Consider the following 16673-nt stretch of genomic DNA (forward strand, 5'->3'; position numbering starts at 1 on the left):
GGTAACACAGGCAGTGGTGGTAGAATTTCTGTCTTGCAGGAAGAAAGGTAGTCGGGGAGTTATTTGAGGGGAGCAGAAATAAAGGGACAGGTGTTCAGGTAGGTCCAACATGAGTGGAGTGCCAAAAGCTTGTTGGAGGTATGTGGCCCCTTTTTTTCCTCTCATCAAGTACAGAAGACATGAGGGAGGGAAGCGGTGGAGAGAGGGAAGGGTAGGAGAGAGTGGGAACAGTAGAAGAATACAGAATAAAAGTAAGTTAGTGTGATTTAACATAAAGGACAAAATACCAAACATTACATACAAATTAAAAACACTTTTTCTATGTTGGTAATTGCTGCAGTTGCACAGGGCTGCTGTGAGATCACAAGTGGGACTGGACGTAGCACCTGAGACAGTCTTTGTTAACAAGTGGCAGTCTTTCTCTCTCAAGAAAAAACAAAAAAAAAACCAACCCCCTACATCCTACCTCAATTTTTTGACACTGCAGCTTTCTCTAAGGGGAGAGGAAGGCAATGGGCAATGTGTGGATTATAGAGTATGTTGTTCTACAGTTTATTTTTCTTTTCTTAATGCCAAAACTTTCTCCTAGTTTGGGAAAGAAAAGAAGATGAACTCAATAAGCTGCCTTCTGGATGTATATTGGGAAAACCGTTTGCTGTTTAGCAATATGGGACAGAACTTGAGGCTGATCTTGCCTTCCCTCCCTAAAGGGTTTGGAGGCTTCCTAGGCTAATCACATTTGTTTCAGTCTAGGAGAATTGCAAGCAAAAGAGGAAATACTATGTTCCTTCCAACTGGGACTTAGATTCCTTTAAGCTTCCCTAGTCTAGAAACGTGAAACAGTAGATACGAATGGGAATTGACAGTGTTTTTTAGTAGGCAGATGACAAAAGTTTGTTAGTAGACTAATAGATTTTTTGGAACATGAGTTTTTGTGGGCAAAGACCCACTTCATCAGGTCTCTGTGTACGAAAGCTTATGCTCCAAAATATGTTAGTCTGTAAGGAGCCAGAGGACTTCTCATTGTTTTTGCTGATACAGGCTATCCCACTGATAAAATGGTTGTTTTTGAATCTTGTCTGGTGAAGGTTTTTTTTTTAAGTTGTACAGGTTGAACCTCTCATCTGGCACCCTTGGGACCTGACTGGTGCCAGATGAGAGAATTTGCTGTATGATGGGAGGTAAAGATTTTCTAGCACACTACCAATACTCCCACTGGTTACTGGGCTCTTAAAAGGCATTTAGGGTAAATTACAGCAAAATAACAGCACAAAACACTGAGAGCCAGGACTGGTGGCACTAAACAAACTTTATGGGACCACACAAAACTTGGCCACACCTATGATAAGTAGTTGTCCAGCTAAGTAAAATCATGCTGGATTACAGATTTTGCTGGAAGAGAGGGTTCGGGATTAGAGAAGATCGACCTGTACCACCATCTCGCTAAACAGGTTGGTTCAAATACTTCACTCTGAGGATAGAAGAGGCAACTAAGTAGTGTCCAACTGGGAGAGCTCTTCAGTTGTCAGACAGGAAAACAGTTTTTCCATTTTAAGTTCATGTGGGAAGAGAATCAGCTATTTTTAGTGTTTAATTTGACAGTGGGAAACATTAGTACTAAATCTAGATCTCCTGGGTCATCTCTCCCTATGGAATTTCCTAATCATCCTTCTGATGGTAGTGAGGAGAATGAAAAGGTTGAAGAAAAAGCAGCAGTAAAGTTAGCCCTTGGACTTGTGGGGCTGCTAATATACCAGAGACCAGGGCCACGCATGGATGCTGAAAATTCTGGGAACTTAAGGAGTTTCTTACTTTCTGTCCATACACATTTGGAATTCTACCCTGGTCTACCAGGGAATTTTTTGCTGCTATAAATGCCAGTATTTTTTTTTTTCATTTTTAAAAAACAATTGTTTGCTTAGCCAGTTTCTTTTGTGGCTTCTCAAATTACATGAATTTTAGGTTGCTTTAGCTTAACGTGTAAATCTTAAATATATGTATAGCTTTAATTAATGCATGCAAATATGTCAAGTGATTAAACCTTAAAAATAGGCCTTCATATGATGCAGGATTTAAAAACAAAAATATGAAGGATTCTGGTGACATAATCCTGAAAACAATGTCTAACCTATAATTTTGTAGAAAGGGTCTATCTTAAACTGAGATCATAAACAAGTGAAGTTACTATATGGAAAAGCATGTAGTCATTTCAGGCTCGTTCTAAAAAAAGCGTAGGTGTTGGAGGGAGGAAAAATAGTTACTATTTCTAGTGTAAGGAAATAGTCTTTTATTTCCCTTTAACTGCTGCTTTCCAGAAGATGATGTCTTAGATTTTAAATAAAAATTGTCTCTATATAGATTATTGTGTTATTTCCCATCCCAACCCACCCACACATGCTTGTTTCTCCTCTCTTACAAGGATTTTTTGTAAACCTAATTTGGAAAATTAAACTGTAGTTTGTTTACTGAGTATAGGCTAGAGGTAATCAGTCTGCAGTCTTGCCTAGATATAATATTCTGGAGCACGGAGTCTGGGGTGGCCACCTTGAACTGTCATGTGGATGGGGTGGCTCTGCCCAAAGGATCTGACCTTTTTCTTCTTCAACAAGTGTCCCTATGGGTGCTCCCATGTTAAGTGTTGGGGTTCACTGTACTCATAGTTGAAGACATTCAGCAGCAGTATTGCAGGTGGCAGTGCATGTACAGTATGCATCCCACACCCATGCGAGCAGTTAACCAGTGCACTCCAACTGTCCCTCAGTTCCTTCTCTACCACCTTAGGCTTAGGTTGGAACATCAGCAGCTCTGTGAAATTCACACCCTGACATTACATATAGATAGCCTTTACCAATTTATCCTACCCTGGTCTTCCTTTTTTTCCTCTTATCTCTATTATGTTTATTATTTAAAAAAATATTTTGAACCCTAATACTCTCTGGAAAACTACTGGAGCTAACCTCCTAACATGCTAGGCTCCCTGGAGTTCAAATGCTGCACTTCTTGCAAATTGTCTATCCCAATATCAGATCAGCACTTGCAGTGTATCCGATGTCTTGGTGAGGCATACCCCACACAAAAATGTGCTCACTGCAAGAAATTGTCGTCCAGGTGCCTTTAAAGCCAGAGATCTTCATCTGAAGCTGCTCGTAGTGGAGAAGTCCCTCAGACCCAGAGACCGTCTCCATCACAAGAGACGTCTCCAGCAGTGGTCTCAAACCATGGACTCCTGTGAAGCCTCCTTCCAAGCAGCCTACAGGACACACTCCCAACTTCACCTCAGGGGGAAAAAAAATACCCTGTTCTTCAGGCAAAAAAATCAGCCTTGGTATAATGGCTCTCTCCATGTTGGACTGAGAGGTGCCAGAAACATCTGGGGTGCAGATGTCCTGAGGGGCAAAGGCAAAAGAATTGCCAAACCATAGCACCAGTATGCAAGCTAAGAAGCAACCATCCAGCTCTGCATCATCAGCACCAACAAAGATGGCACCACTTTCCTCCAACACAGCATCACCAACCACTGGGATGCAAATGCAGACATCTCTGCACTACTGATAGAGACAATCACGTGCACACCAGCAAAGAACTTCGCCATACTGCCACCGCTTATGACACTTGATGAGTTAATGCTAACTTTTGGTACCCAGAACACCATTGTTTGGTCCTGATGGTATGCCAATCTTCCCATCACCTAGTTTGGCAGTGACACCAGCAAGCTCAGCACTACCATTCTCCTCAGATGAGGTAGAAGGGGCATTCCACACTCCATCACTCTTCCCAAAAGCAACCTTGCCAGACCACATTAATTCCACTCCAACAGTGGCAACCTTATCTATGGATGCCCTCACCTGTACCAGTCCTCCTCATTTGGCCATATTGGGACCCTTGGGAACAAATACCAATCCCAAATCAGGCTACTTCCGAACCCATGCCTCTGCCCACCACTTCTACCTTCTGCTCTTTCCCAAGTGGAACAACAGGAAGATCTGGATGAATTAGGTGATGCATCTGCGGAGGGCATGCTGCCCACACATATCATCTTTCTGTCTGGATGAAACTATGATGCTCTCCCTACCACCTACGGGGATGACTTTAGATTGCTACCCTCTTTCAGGTCCTGAAATAGAGTTTTGGATATTTCTTTGGCAAAGTTACCAAAGTCTCAACACAAATTAACTAGTATAATCCATACTTGCCTATCAAATAAAATGAGCTTGGCCAGTGAATGAAGTCATCATGGATACTACTACGGTCCTGTGGCAAACTCCTGCCACAAAGCCATCGGCATCCAACCAGGCAGACAAATAGTACATTCCAGCCAGAGGAGCAGAATCTCGTTTCACCCACCCAGCTCCCTAACTCCTTTATAATTTAGACGGTACGCAATAGATGCAAACATTTAAGGGAGCTATATACAACAAAGACTGGAAGCACCTGGATGGATTTGGAAGAAGATCGTATTTATGAACTTCCCTCCAGTTCTGCGAAGCGAACTGTTCCACGCTTTTAGCAAAATACATATACAACATTTTTAACAGTATGAAAATCATTTTTGATCAGCTCCGAGAGGACGCCCAGGAGCCATACAAGTCAACCAAAGCTGACGGCTTCTTTTCATAGCCAAGATTGCACTGAATCTGGCAAATACAGCCACTTGATCCCTTGCCGCAGTAATGTCATACCTCTTCATTCTATCTGTCTAGCTTTCCTACAGAGGTACAAAATATAATTTAGGATCTCCCCTTTTGAGAGACAAAAATTATTTCCAGAATCCACCAACACATCCTTCCATACTCTCATGACACATTAAAAACTCTAGGCATGTATATAATTCAACAAAAAAAAAAAAAAGCAGGAACAGATATACACAATGTTTCCATCACACTCCTTACTCATAACCTCAAAGATCATACGACCAATTCAGAAGACAGACAGCTACATAGATGCCACAGCTCGAACAAAAGTTGAACCAGTCATCTACTTCAAGGCCATCATTCTGAAGCTTTGGTTGAGGGTTCAGCACCTCTCCCACCAGTTCAGGGTTGCAAAACCTACCATCTATTCATCCATCACCTGTTACCATTCTACCTCATCTCGGTCAATGTCACCACTAACATATAGGTCCTAGAAATAATCCTTAAAGGTTACTTCATCCTGATTACCTCTACCCTGCCTACCCATCCAGCTTTCCCCATCTCTCTTCAGGGAACCTTCCCACAAGATCCTGTTACAAGAGAGGAAGTCACTCATCTATTACACCGAGGACATACCACCTCAACCTGGAGGAATGAGATTCTACTGTTTTGCTGTTTTTCTCACAGCAACAAAAAGTAGGGGTGAAGGCCTGTCCTGGATTCACATCAGCTTAACAAATTTTTTCACCATCAACATTTCAAAATAGTAATACTGGCAACAATAATTCTATTTCTACAACAAGGAAGTAGGCATCCTGAAAGTCAAGGGCCGATGGCCAATTCTCCTGTTGTTACACGCCCACCCCACAGGAGATTCCTCTGCTTCACGTTCTGCAGACTACTACCAATACTGAGTTCTAGCCTTCAGCCTTGCCACAGTGCCAAGAGTCTTCACAAAAGCCTTTTGCAGTCATGACTGACTACCTGTAGAAGTCAGGCATCAAAATATTTTCATGCCTGTATGATTGCCTAATAAAGGCATCATCCCTCCAAGAGGCAATAGCAGCCAACAGAATCGTGGTACATCTAATGGCCACCATAGCCTTCTAGATAAACTACCAAAGTCCTATCTTGTTCCAGTACAACAGCTGGACTTCATCAGAGCCCAGCTAGACTGTATACAAAGCTCCCTTAACCACACTTTAACGTACCTAATTACAGCTATTACATATGGCTCCAAGTGTCAGCCAAACAATGCCTTCAAGTATTGGGGCACATGGCAGTCACCACATATATAATCAGACGTACAAGAATGCACATGTAGTACCTTTTAAAAAAAATTCACAAACATTCACTGCACAAACTACTAAACATGCCCTCCTGAGTCAAGAGTTGCCTTCAAGGGTGGCTGTAACCAGCAAATGTATGCACGGGAATCCCTTTTCAGCCACAATAATCGTAGATGCATCCCTTGAAGGGTAGGGAGCCCGTACGTCAAATCATACAGTTCAGAAGATGAATGATACCGCAATCCTTTTTACACATCACTATAGTAGAGCTCTGAGTGATAAGCCAAGCATGTGAACATGTTTTGTCATTAATACTCTGCAAAACCATCAAGATGTTTCCCAACAACATGCCATGCATGTATTATATAAATCACCAGGGCTGGCAGAGCCCAATCCTATTCATTATTCCCAGAAGCCATATATGGATGGCAATGGTGCATAGCCAAACCAAGTGGATGTCTCCACAGTATATCTCCTACGAAAGCTGAATGTCATCGCAGACCACTTCAGCAGATATTTCCACCAGAATCACAAGGTGGGAGCTAGACTCTCAGACACTAACTACCATATTCCACCAGTGGTAATTCCCAACTATAGATCTCTTTGCGACAGCCAACACCAGCAAATGCCCAACATACTGCCTTTTTCATCAAATGGGATGTTCCTTTTCTGTTTGAATTTTCCCCCACCTCCCATCCCACCTCATCCCCCATACATACCATTTGACTGAGTACTGTACAAAATCAGATAGGACACAGCAAGAGTCCTGTTTTAAGAACATCTACATGACTCAGACAAACTTGGTTTTGTTACCTAACCCAGTTATCCATAGCCTCTCCTTTACCTCTTCCACAAATGCCTCACCGAGGACAGGCAGACTTCACCCAAAAGTTACATGGTACCACTAACATTAAGTAAGACTGAAAAACACTGGCTGGATTTGCTGGCAATGACATCAGTCTCTTCTGTCTCAAGGACCTTTGCGTAACAGAGCATCCCTGTTCCTCCCTCTTGTGAGGTACAGGGAGGATGCCCTCCTTAGTACAACATACTCACCAATGCTGACCTATCAATTGGTAGTGCTGCAACCCATGAAAAGCTGGCAGCCTGTTCTAGCACCCTCCAACTTTTCTGTTGGATATAGTGGATGACGTGTCTTCTGAATTGGATATTAGTACCCAAGATTCAACTACATTTCCTCTTCCAAATTCTGTCCTTAGATTGTACCCTAAAAAAGGACACCCCAGGAGCCAGTCATCACTCTCCTAGCCAGTCTTGTCTAAAGCACCCCTGGAGCCCTACTTCTTATTTTTCCTCCATATTGGGCATTTTGGAAGCTATTTCCCTGACCTCAGAGTGAACTGGATCACTTTGTAAACTGGACACAAGTAAACAATGTACATTCTAAGACAGCTAAATGGGAGTGAATATATCTAGGAACAAAGAATATAGGTCATATTTATAGGGTAGGGAACACTATTCTAGGAAGAGTGGAAAATCAGCTGAACATGAGCCCCCAGTGCAATGTTGTGGCAAAAAAGCACAAATGAAATCCTTGGATGCGTAAAGAGAGAATCTCTTGTAGAAGTAGAGGGATTATTTTACTTATGTATTTGGCACTGGTACAATTGCTGTTGGAACACTTTGTCCAGTTGTGATGCCAATGTTTTAAAAAGGATATTAATAAGTTGGAGAAAAGTCATGAGAACGAAAACATACCATAGTATGGGTGTTCAGACCAGGTGAGGAGAAGACTCCCCAAACAGGATGCATAGCAGCAAAGGCAGGAGCATAGCTGCCAAAAGAGCACCTAGGCAATAGTCCCACTCTCGGTCATCCTCTTCCCTCACAACCCCACACACGCTGCTCCTCTTCCTGGCTTTGTTCTGCCTCTCCTCCCTTAGGTCCCATGCTCACTTGTGCCAAGGCCCTGCCACTTGCACCACTGCTTCCCCTCAGTCTCTCCAAACTCCCCCTTTCACCAGCAATATCTTGATTTTTTTTTTTTTTTTTTTTTTTTTTTTTTTTTTTTTTTAATATAAGGCTAGGGTTCAATGCTTAAGCAGTTTGTATAACAGATCCTATTTAATCACTTTCTCTCTATCCTTTTTCCTATAAGCAACTTGGGCCTTTTGCAGCTGTAGTGACTGGTATGGAAAATCTGTGTAGTACTTTCTGTACAAAGAAAAAGCTGAAGGGTAAAGAGCTCGGTCTAGAAATCTGAACTAGGTTAAACATTAATGTAAATGTAACATTAGTTGTTTCTAATGTTAACTCCCATATACAGCAAACAACTTAGACTTAATTTTCCTGGATTTCTTCCCTCTAGCTGAGAAAGGGGCATCTGCTGAGGCTTGGAACTACTTTGAATTTAATCTCTTCTTCACAGCAGCATGAGTCACTTGGTCATGATGCAGACAGGTCATCAGCCCTCTCTAAAGTGCAGAGGTAATTCGAGTGCAATTTAAATTTCTCAAGTTGGAGACCATAATGAATTCAACTGCCTTTTTGCTGGAGTCAGAAAGCTCAACTGTAGTTGGGATCTACAGCTGGTCTCTTCTTTCAGTCAAATCTAAATGGCTTTTTGAAGCCATTTCCAAAATTCCAGCCTCACTTGTGATAGTTAGTTATCAGTACTGATGATTGGCTGACATTTAGTTGAAAGGTCTCATTGATGTCCAGTCTGGACAATATGATGAGACTTCAGATTGTTTCTCTCTGATATGCAACAGAAAGGGGAAGTAGAAGCATTCATATCAGAAGGACCTTTCCTCAGGTTAAACTCTGAAAAGAGGAAGTCAGAGTAGATCCCTGTCAGAAGTTAAAGGCCTCTGGAACAGAGAGCTATATGAGACCATTCTGATTCTTCATATGCCTTTTGACGTTGTTGTTGTTGTTGTAAGAGAACAAACTAGGTTATTGACGTTGCGTCCTGGTAGTTCTAGAGCTGGTTTTAAGCCATTGAATGAATCCCTGTTTAGGGCATTTGGTCGTGGAAGTATATCTACTACAGTAAACTGTTTCATGTTTAAGAGCCACAGGGTTGGGAGGTTGCTGGTAATTCAAATATTCTGGATAATAGAGATGTATACCTAGCAATGCATAAGACTAAAGCAAGATTAGATATTAAGAAATAAAAATGTATGCAGGATACTTTATTTACCAACAATGGTGGTGTTGTACTCTGTAAAGAATACCATATTTGCTGTATTAATTAGTATTTCCTTATATTTTCCATAAGTACAATGTAGTGAATCACGGGGTAGCCATGTTTAGTCTGTATCCACAAAAACAAGAATAGAATAACACCTTATAGAATAACAGATTTTTTGGAGAGATGCATCTGACAAAGTGGGTCTTTGCCCATGAAAGCCTATGCTCCAAAAAATTGGTTAGTCTGTAAGGTTCCACAGGACTGCTCCATTGTTCTTATGGAAAATGTAACTAAAATTTACTTATGGTTAAAATGCCAGTTATTTGAGAAATCCAGGTGATAGAGTGCCAGATATGAGTTTACTGTATATATCTGAGACAGTTTGTCAGTGAATTGAGTCAGTCTTCTGTGCATCTGTCTGTCCAAGAACCCTTCCTAAAAGATAAGAGCTAAGACCACCAAATTCGGTATACAGCTTCCTCTTATCACTTAAAGCAATGTAAGGATTTGGTTGTGCTGGTGTGTGTGGTGAGGGAAATCGGCTGAAGCTCCCCCACCTCTGGATTCATTGCTTGCTGTTCTCCTTCCTTGCTGTCAGGGCATGAGGGGAAAGTGTGCAGTTTGCTGTGTTCCTCGCTCTGGCTGGGGAGGGCAGAGGGCAGATGAGTTGTGCACTTTGCTGTCACTCCCTCACAAGGACAGGAAGGGGAACAAAAGTATAAGGAGGGGTTCAGGGCAGGGGGTTGGTGTGTAGGGTGATGTAGTCATCAGGGTTGGGGAGGTGAGGAGAGGCTCAAGACAGGGCTGTTGATGTGGGGATGCAGGTTTTTGGGGGAAAAAAGTCATTTAAATCATGTACATTTTCTTTATATTTTCTAAAAAAAGCCCCCTGCTTTTATCATTATTGACTTAGGCTGTGTCTACACTAGCCCCAAACTTCAAAATGGCCATGCAAATGGCCATTTCGAAGTTCACTAACGAAGTGCTGAAATACATATTCAGCGCTTCATTAGCATGTGGGCGGCCGCGGCACTTCGAAGTAGGCGGGGTCCTTTCAAAAAGGAGCCCCGTCGGGACGAGCCGTGTGGCAGCGAAGCTCGTCAATTTTGAAGTGCTGCGGCCGCCCACATGCTAATGAAGCGCTGAATATGTATTTCAGCACTTCATTAGTGAACTTCGAAATGGCCATTTGCATGGCCATTTTGAAGTTTGGGGCTAGTGTAGACACAGCCTTAAAGACCTGAGCAGCACAGTGTACACTTGCTAGTAATCTATACATCCCTTGTCTTTAAAGTATGTTTCCAGCTCAGTTTAATCCCACTTTGAGCAGAAGGCTTTGCTAAATGAGCTCATTATTTGTAGACATCCCATTCCTGTTGATCCAGCCCTTTTTGGGGCATAATGCTTCTCAGTTATCCTATTGCTTTAGTATCCTTTTTCCAGCATTCCAACTATGTACTGGTTTCTGTCCCAGATCAAGAACTGCAGTGCTCTTGTCAGCAGCATAATTCTTTGGCTATGGCTTTTGTCAGTAGCCTAATCTTTCTTCCCAAGCCATCTTCCACATTCATCCTCCCATCTGTTGGTTGATGTCTCCTTTCATCTTTCCCTTAGCCTGTGAATTATATACAGTAGCCTCCTCAGTTTCTTTCACTGACATATGCTCATTATGTACTCACTGTCTCATATTAATTTTCTTTCCCTTTCCATTCAGTCTGCATATAGAGCATATATTTCTCCCCACCTCCCCCAGTGCTCTAGGAGGCCCTGATTCCAACCAACAGAACCTCTTTGCCTTCATTTTGCCATTTCTGCAGCCTCCTCCTGCTTCAGCTGTTGCCTTCTCTAGTCCATAAACCATCTTAATATCAAGTAGCTGTAAGATGGAGCCTGGTTTTGTCTAATGGAGAAGAAAGTTAAATATTTTGTGGGTCCATCTTCACATGCTATTAGTGGGTGATCTAGCTCCTTGTTGGCCTCTTTTTTCCTAAAAATAAATCTGACTCCTTATGCAGCCAGAAAATATACAAGTTGAACCTCTCTTGTCTGGCACCCTTGGGACCTGAGTAGTAACAGAGAGGAAGCCATGCTAGTCTGTACACTATCAAAACAAAAAGCAGTCAAGTAGCCCTTTAAAGACTAGCAAAATAGTTTATTAGGTGAGCTTTCATGGGACAGACCCACTTCTTCAGACCATAGCCAGAGCAGAACAGACTCAATATTTAAGACACAGAGAACCAAAAACAGTAAGCAAGGAGGACAAATCAGAAAAAGATAATCAAGGTGAGCAAATCAGAGAGTGGAGGGCTGGGGGGGAAGGTCAAGAATTAGATTGAGCCAAGTATGCAGACGACCTGAACAATGCCAAACTAGAGAATTTGGTGGACCATGGGATGTCAGTATTGTGTAGCACATTATCAACACTTCCACTGCTTACTGGGCTCTTAGACATTTAGGGGTAAATTAGAGCAAAATAAAAGCACAGAGCACTGAAGGCCCGGACTGGTGGCGAGAAACAAAGCTTATGGGACCACAGGAATCTTGGCTACATGCATGATAAGTGGTTGTTTGGCTATCTAAAATAATGCCAGATTATGGATGTTGCTGGATGAGTGTTCTGGATTAGAACTGTTCAACCTGTATATTTATTGTATTTGTATGCATAATACTTCCATATCCTGATGGAAATCTGTTTTGCTGTTCATCCTGTGTAATCCAGGTTCACATCTAAATTCCCTTCCTGTAAGCATGGAAGGCCGGTGTGTGTGGGTAGGGATGTATTGTAAAACATAACAGCCTTCTATGTTGTCATCTTCTTTGTTATGTGTTACGCTATAGAACAAAATTGAGGCGTGAGCAGTGCTTAATGAGATTGTTTTTTTGTTTTCGGTTTACATATGGATTGGAAGTAATTTAGTGATTTTTAAATAATTAAACGTTTGGGTTCAATACAGTATTTTCCATTGAACTCTCTGACTGTGAAAGAAAGGATTACTGCTCAACATTTTCCATTGGCTATGGGAAAGTGCAATACATCAAACTAATCATAGTTGACAGTTGGCTTGATCTTGCCATGATTAGGTCTTTCACTGCTGGCAAAATCCACTAACCTTTTCAGTTCACTGATTGCCGATGAATGCAGGGGCGGATTTTCATATAGATAAAGGATAGGAGGAAAAATCCCTCTATTTAGTATAGAAAAAGATACAAAATCTTATTGATTATACCTAGCCATGAAGATGTGAGAGAGTGCTCATCTTATAGAATTTCTGTGGTCATTTGCTACCTTGGCTAACCAATAGTAAACAATTAATGTGGTTGCTGTAGACGGCAAATAGCACAAAATGGAATTAAAGCATGTTGAAGGAATGCAAGAGTTTACATCTGATGGGCAATGCAGCGAAATAAAGATATGCTCTTTTACAGTTACATGGGAGAGTATCCAGCAGGTAATTAATTAAAACTATATTTTCGTAAATTGCTCTTAAATAATATTTTGTTTTGCAAGCAGCTCATTAGAGTAATGTATTACTTTTTCACTTGAATTAAAGTTACGGTTTTGGAGTCACATGACCAGAATGCAGACTAGTTTGGTTTCATAACTATAGTTTGAAAATGCAGTGCTGAAAAACACATTATTTAGCATACAGATAACACACAAGTTGCTAATTGTAAGTTTTAAAACCATTGTCATTTTAAAAAATGACAGATTTAAAAGAAAATATTAGGTGATACATGTGAAAAGTAATACTCATCTTCTCCCCCACCCCTGATATATCCTGTTTGTTTTCAGTGCATTTGTATTTTCTTTTGGAAATGTTTTCTGTTTGTTGTCATGTAAACAATATGAAATCCCCACTGTAGAACATGGCATTGAAATGGTTACTTAAGGGAAAAATGAGCACGTGATATTAACCATACTATGCAAGATATCTATAATGAAATGCCTTTTTTAGCTATGATGGACTGGCATATCAAAATAATATATCTTTCTTCAGTACCCAGACTGTCTAATTCCAAAAGTTTAGTTTGAAAGAAACTCACAATATTTGTTTTGAAAGTTAACGGAGACATGACTGTTACTCCTAATTACTCCTGAGTAAAAGATTGGTACCATAAACAAGTTTGAAGTTTAATACATAATTGTCCTCTGGCAAATTATTTCCATATTTATGCATGAAAAGCTTTCTTTTTTTCTTTAAATGGATAACTGTTTTTAGTCAGGTGGATTAGAAGGGGAAATTTATTATGTCTGTGCTGCTGCCAGTAAAAACAGTAGTATCTCCTACTTGCATGGATAGTTGAATTTTTAAAAAGTTTGGTTTTGTAGTTTTTATGTTTCTTTGGAATGTGTTTACTACTTTTCTTACACTGTAAAAATTATTTGTAAGCACTCCTGTTTTACCCAGTACTTACTAACACATGTTCACCGTATATTTGTACAATAGGTAAGAAATCCATTTTAATTTTTCGAAATTCTTACAGAATCAGAAATGTAGGGGTTGGGTGGAGACCTCAAAAAGTTGTCAAGCCCTGTCCCCAGAGTTGAGGCAGGGGAACGTAGATGTTTGATAACTAATACCAGGATAGCTGTTGGTCTGCCTTGCCAGAGAAAAATAAGTGGTCATTACAGCTGAATTTTCTAGGAGAACATTGGAGAAAACACTAATAAATACCTGGCTCTGAAGTTTAGTGCTTCAGCTTACCCAGTTATGTCATCATGAGTTAGGGATTGCTAACAACAAGAGCAGGAAAAGTGAAATTTGTCCGCAAATTGCGATGCAGTATGGCTGGCACAATATTTTCCATTTTAAAGCAACTGAATATTAAAGCATAAAAAAAAAAATGGAATGCTCTTTCATTGTATGTATCTGAATAAAATGGCCAGATTAAAATCTGTTAGCTTGAACACTGTACTACTCAATCATACTTAATGAGTGTCTACAAATAGCTTGTTAACTTTTGTTGTTCTTTATTTTTTTAATTTCTGAAATTCTGCTTGCTTTATTTAATTAGATAGTTCATCTCCATGAGTCTTAAAAAGGCATGTGGTATTATCATTAGATTTTTAAATGGATTTCTGCTGCTGGCATTGTCTGACCTAATTTTAAAAAAATGCAGGGCACATTGTGGATAGGACCATTAAACTGGAAATAATGTCATCTGCACAGAGATCAGCAAACATTCTATTTTAGCCAGAATAGAATCAAATACTCATTTTGTAATATTAAGTATGGGTCTGTCCACAAGACTTCCAAAATGTTCTATACCATAGCAAGGTCAACTTTCTGACATACAGGCAAGGGAAGTTATAAAAGATTAGATTGTCTGAATTAGACTTTGGATGCAGAGATGGGATTATCAAGTCTTTATCTCAGTTATGTCCAGGCTTTGCAGACTGAGGGCTGAATGGTAAAAGCCAACTGGCCCCAGTAAGTACTTCTGAGTAGACTTTCTGCCTTCTGGGGCTTCCTTTGTGCTGTTCAGCTGGTTAAGAGACAGCAGAAACTGCTTGGAAGTTTCTGTGGATATAATTGCCAGGGTAACGAACTCTTACATTATTCTCTAGGCTGCCCTCCCATTTAAGAAAGAGGCATGTTGATGACAGGTGGCTGGAGTTTACTGCACTATGGCTATTTCCAACTGGTATAGTCTCTTGGGCACAGTAGCTAGCTAAATAGCTCCATAGCAGCTCCCAGGATACCTTAGCTTGCAGTAGGGTAAAAGGCAGGGAATTGGAAAGCTGTATTTGTTTGGGGGGGGGGGTCTCATTTCCTTTCCCCTTTCCTCTGAAGTAAACTGATTTAGAGAAGCTTTCATCTGGTTGGTTGCTTTTCCCAGTACCCCACTTGTTAGAAGAAGGCAGCCAGTCATATAACTGCTACACACATTGATGGAAAACTCCCACTTCTCAGATGTGAAGAACTGTTCCCCACCAGAGAAACAACTTGCTACTGCCTTCATACCCTTCCCCCTGTAGGCTGATAAAAGCTGATGTTGCTGCTTTTCCCATTGGAGAGTTCTGTTCCTGGCCCAGGAGAATGATGCGATTCCTGAACTGCCCAACTCCCTTAAGATAGGCGACTGTAGTTTCATTCCCCTCTTTGTGCTGCAGCTTTTACACGTGCCCTGCTGTCAGAACTGGTCTCACCTTGTCATGTGACCTTGACCCCTTATACTGTCTCCAAACTTGATGTGCTACTGCCTCATGGCACCTCCTCAAAATAAGACAACTCTTCCCTCTCCCACCTTTCCTCAGGTCTAACCTTATTGTTAATCAGTTTCACGGAAGATTTTCCCTTGGGAGGTTCTGATGCCTTTCCTCTTTTCCCATTCATCTGTCTTCAAGATGTGGCCAGATCTCGCCTCATGTCTTCGGAGTAGGCTAATAAGGGATAGGTTACAGTCTAATTCAGCACTGTGAGATTTAGTGACCAGAGAGATTAAAGGTGGCCATACTACCATCTGTCATGTCCCATCTTAGCTCTGTAGGCAGCCTTCACTTTTACTGGCCCTGGAGAAGCACCACCTCTGTGTGAGCAGTTTTCTTATGCATGTATTGGACAAAACACCCTTTTAAGTAGGGAATGTCTTAAATGGAGGTGGAACTATCTGATGGCTGGCAGATCAGTCTGCTGGGAGGACTGGGCTTTGCTAGGGGTGGGAATGGCTACCTGTTTTCTCTGATTCTGCTCTGTTGGATTAGGGGAGATAGTGGTCCTCTGAAAACAATGGGAGGGGAAAGAGAGAGGCTATCTGGGCAAGCCCCAGAAGACACCTCTAGTGAAGGGAGAGCCAGGACCTGGGGTTAGATAGAGTGGAGCGGAGCAGCAGCAGCCCATAAAGTATATATGGGATACGAACATGGTAAATGAAGGAATAGGGAGAGCAGCACTGGGTTCAGGGACAGCAGACCAGCTGGAGAGTGCAAGGCAGCACACAGGGGTAAGAACATGTGAGAGAAGGTGCAGCCATGGACAACAGTCAACTGTGTCAGGAGACTGGGAATACTGGAGACAACATTGACCTTGGTGCAGAAATTTGGGGAGGGAAGAAGCAGTGTCAGTATCTTATCTTTTTGGTCCTTGGGGAGAGGGTGAATAGGGTGGACAAGAATTACTTGTTAAGGGTTTGTAATGGTTCTTTCCACAACAGCTAACAGGTGTTGCTGGTTCTTGTGAATTTATTTGGACTTTCAAAATATTTGTTTTTTCTCTCAAACAACAGCTATGGGAGTCCTGAGATTCTTGCGGTTTTTTTTTTAAAGTTTTTATAACATTATCTAGCCCTTATGGTGATGGAGAAAATATGGAAAATGTGACCTGACTGAACTTTGAAAACTTTGGAAGAATCAAAGTCCAAGACTCCATTCCCTTACCAGTTTATTTGTAAAATCTCAGGGTTTTGTGGGCCTTACTTATGAATTTTGAACAGTTGGAGTGGGCAGTATTAACTAACAGCCAGCTGAGGCACTACCTTAATGGCTGTGTCTACACGAGCCCAAAACTTCAAAATGGCCGTGCAAATGGCCATTTTGAAGTTTACTAATGAAGCGCTGAAATACATATTCAGCGCCTCAATAGAATGCCGGCAGCCGTG

At 41.3% G+C, this 16673-nt stretch overlaps 1 protein-coding gene across 13 annotated transcripts in view; it reads left to right on the forward strand.

Annotated features, from left to right (window-relative positions):
* PPP1R13B (protein phosphatase 1 regulatory subunit 13B) overlaps nucleotides 1-16673 on the forward strand; it is a 139304-nt gene that overhangs the window by 61430 nt on the left and 61201 nt on the right. The window contains exon 1 of one of the 13 annotated variants that reach the window (XM_074996420.1): nucleotides 8320-8368. The exons of the other annotated variants lie outside the window; for them this stretch is intronic. The gene's annotated coding sequence lies outside the window, so the exon portion shown is untranslated. Of the gene's footprint in view, nucleotides 1-8319; nucleotides 8369-16673 lie in introns of those variants that run through there. 13 annotated transcript variants of the gene reach the window in all.

The sequence above is a fragment of the Carettochelys insculpta genome, chromosome 6 (genome assembly GCF_033958435.1).
Source record: "Carettochelys insculpta isolate YL-2023 chromosome 6, ASM3395843v1, whole genome shotgun sequence".
NCBI classification, from domain to species: domain Eukaryota; kingdom Metazoa; phylum Chordata; order Testudines; family Carettochelyidae; genus Carettochelys; species Carettochelys insculpta.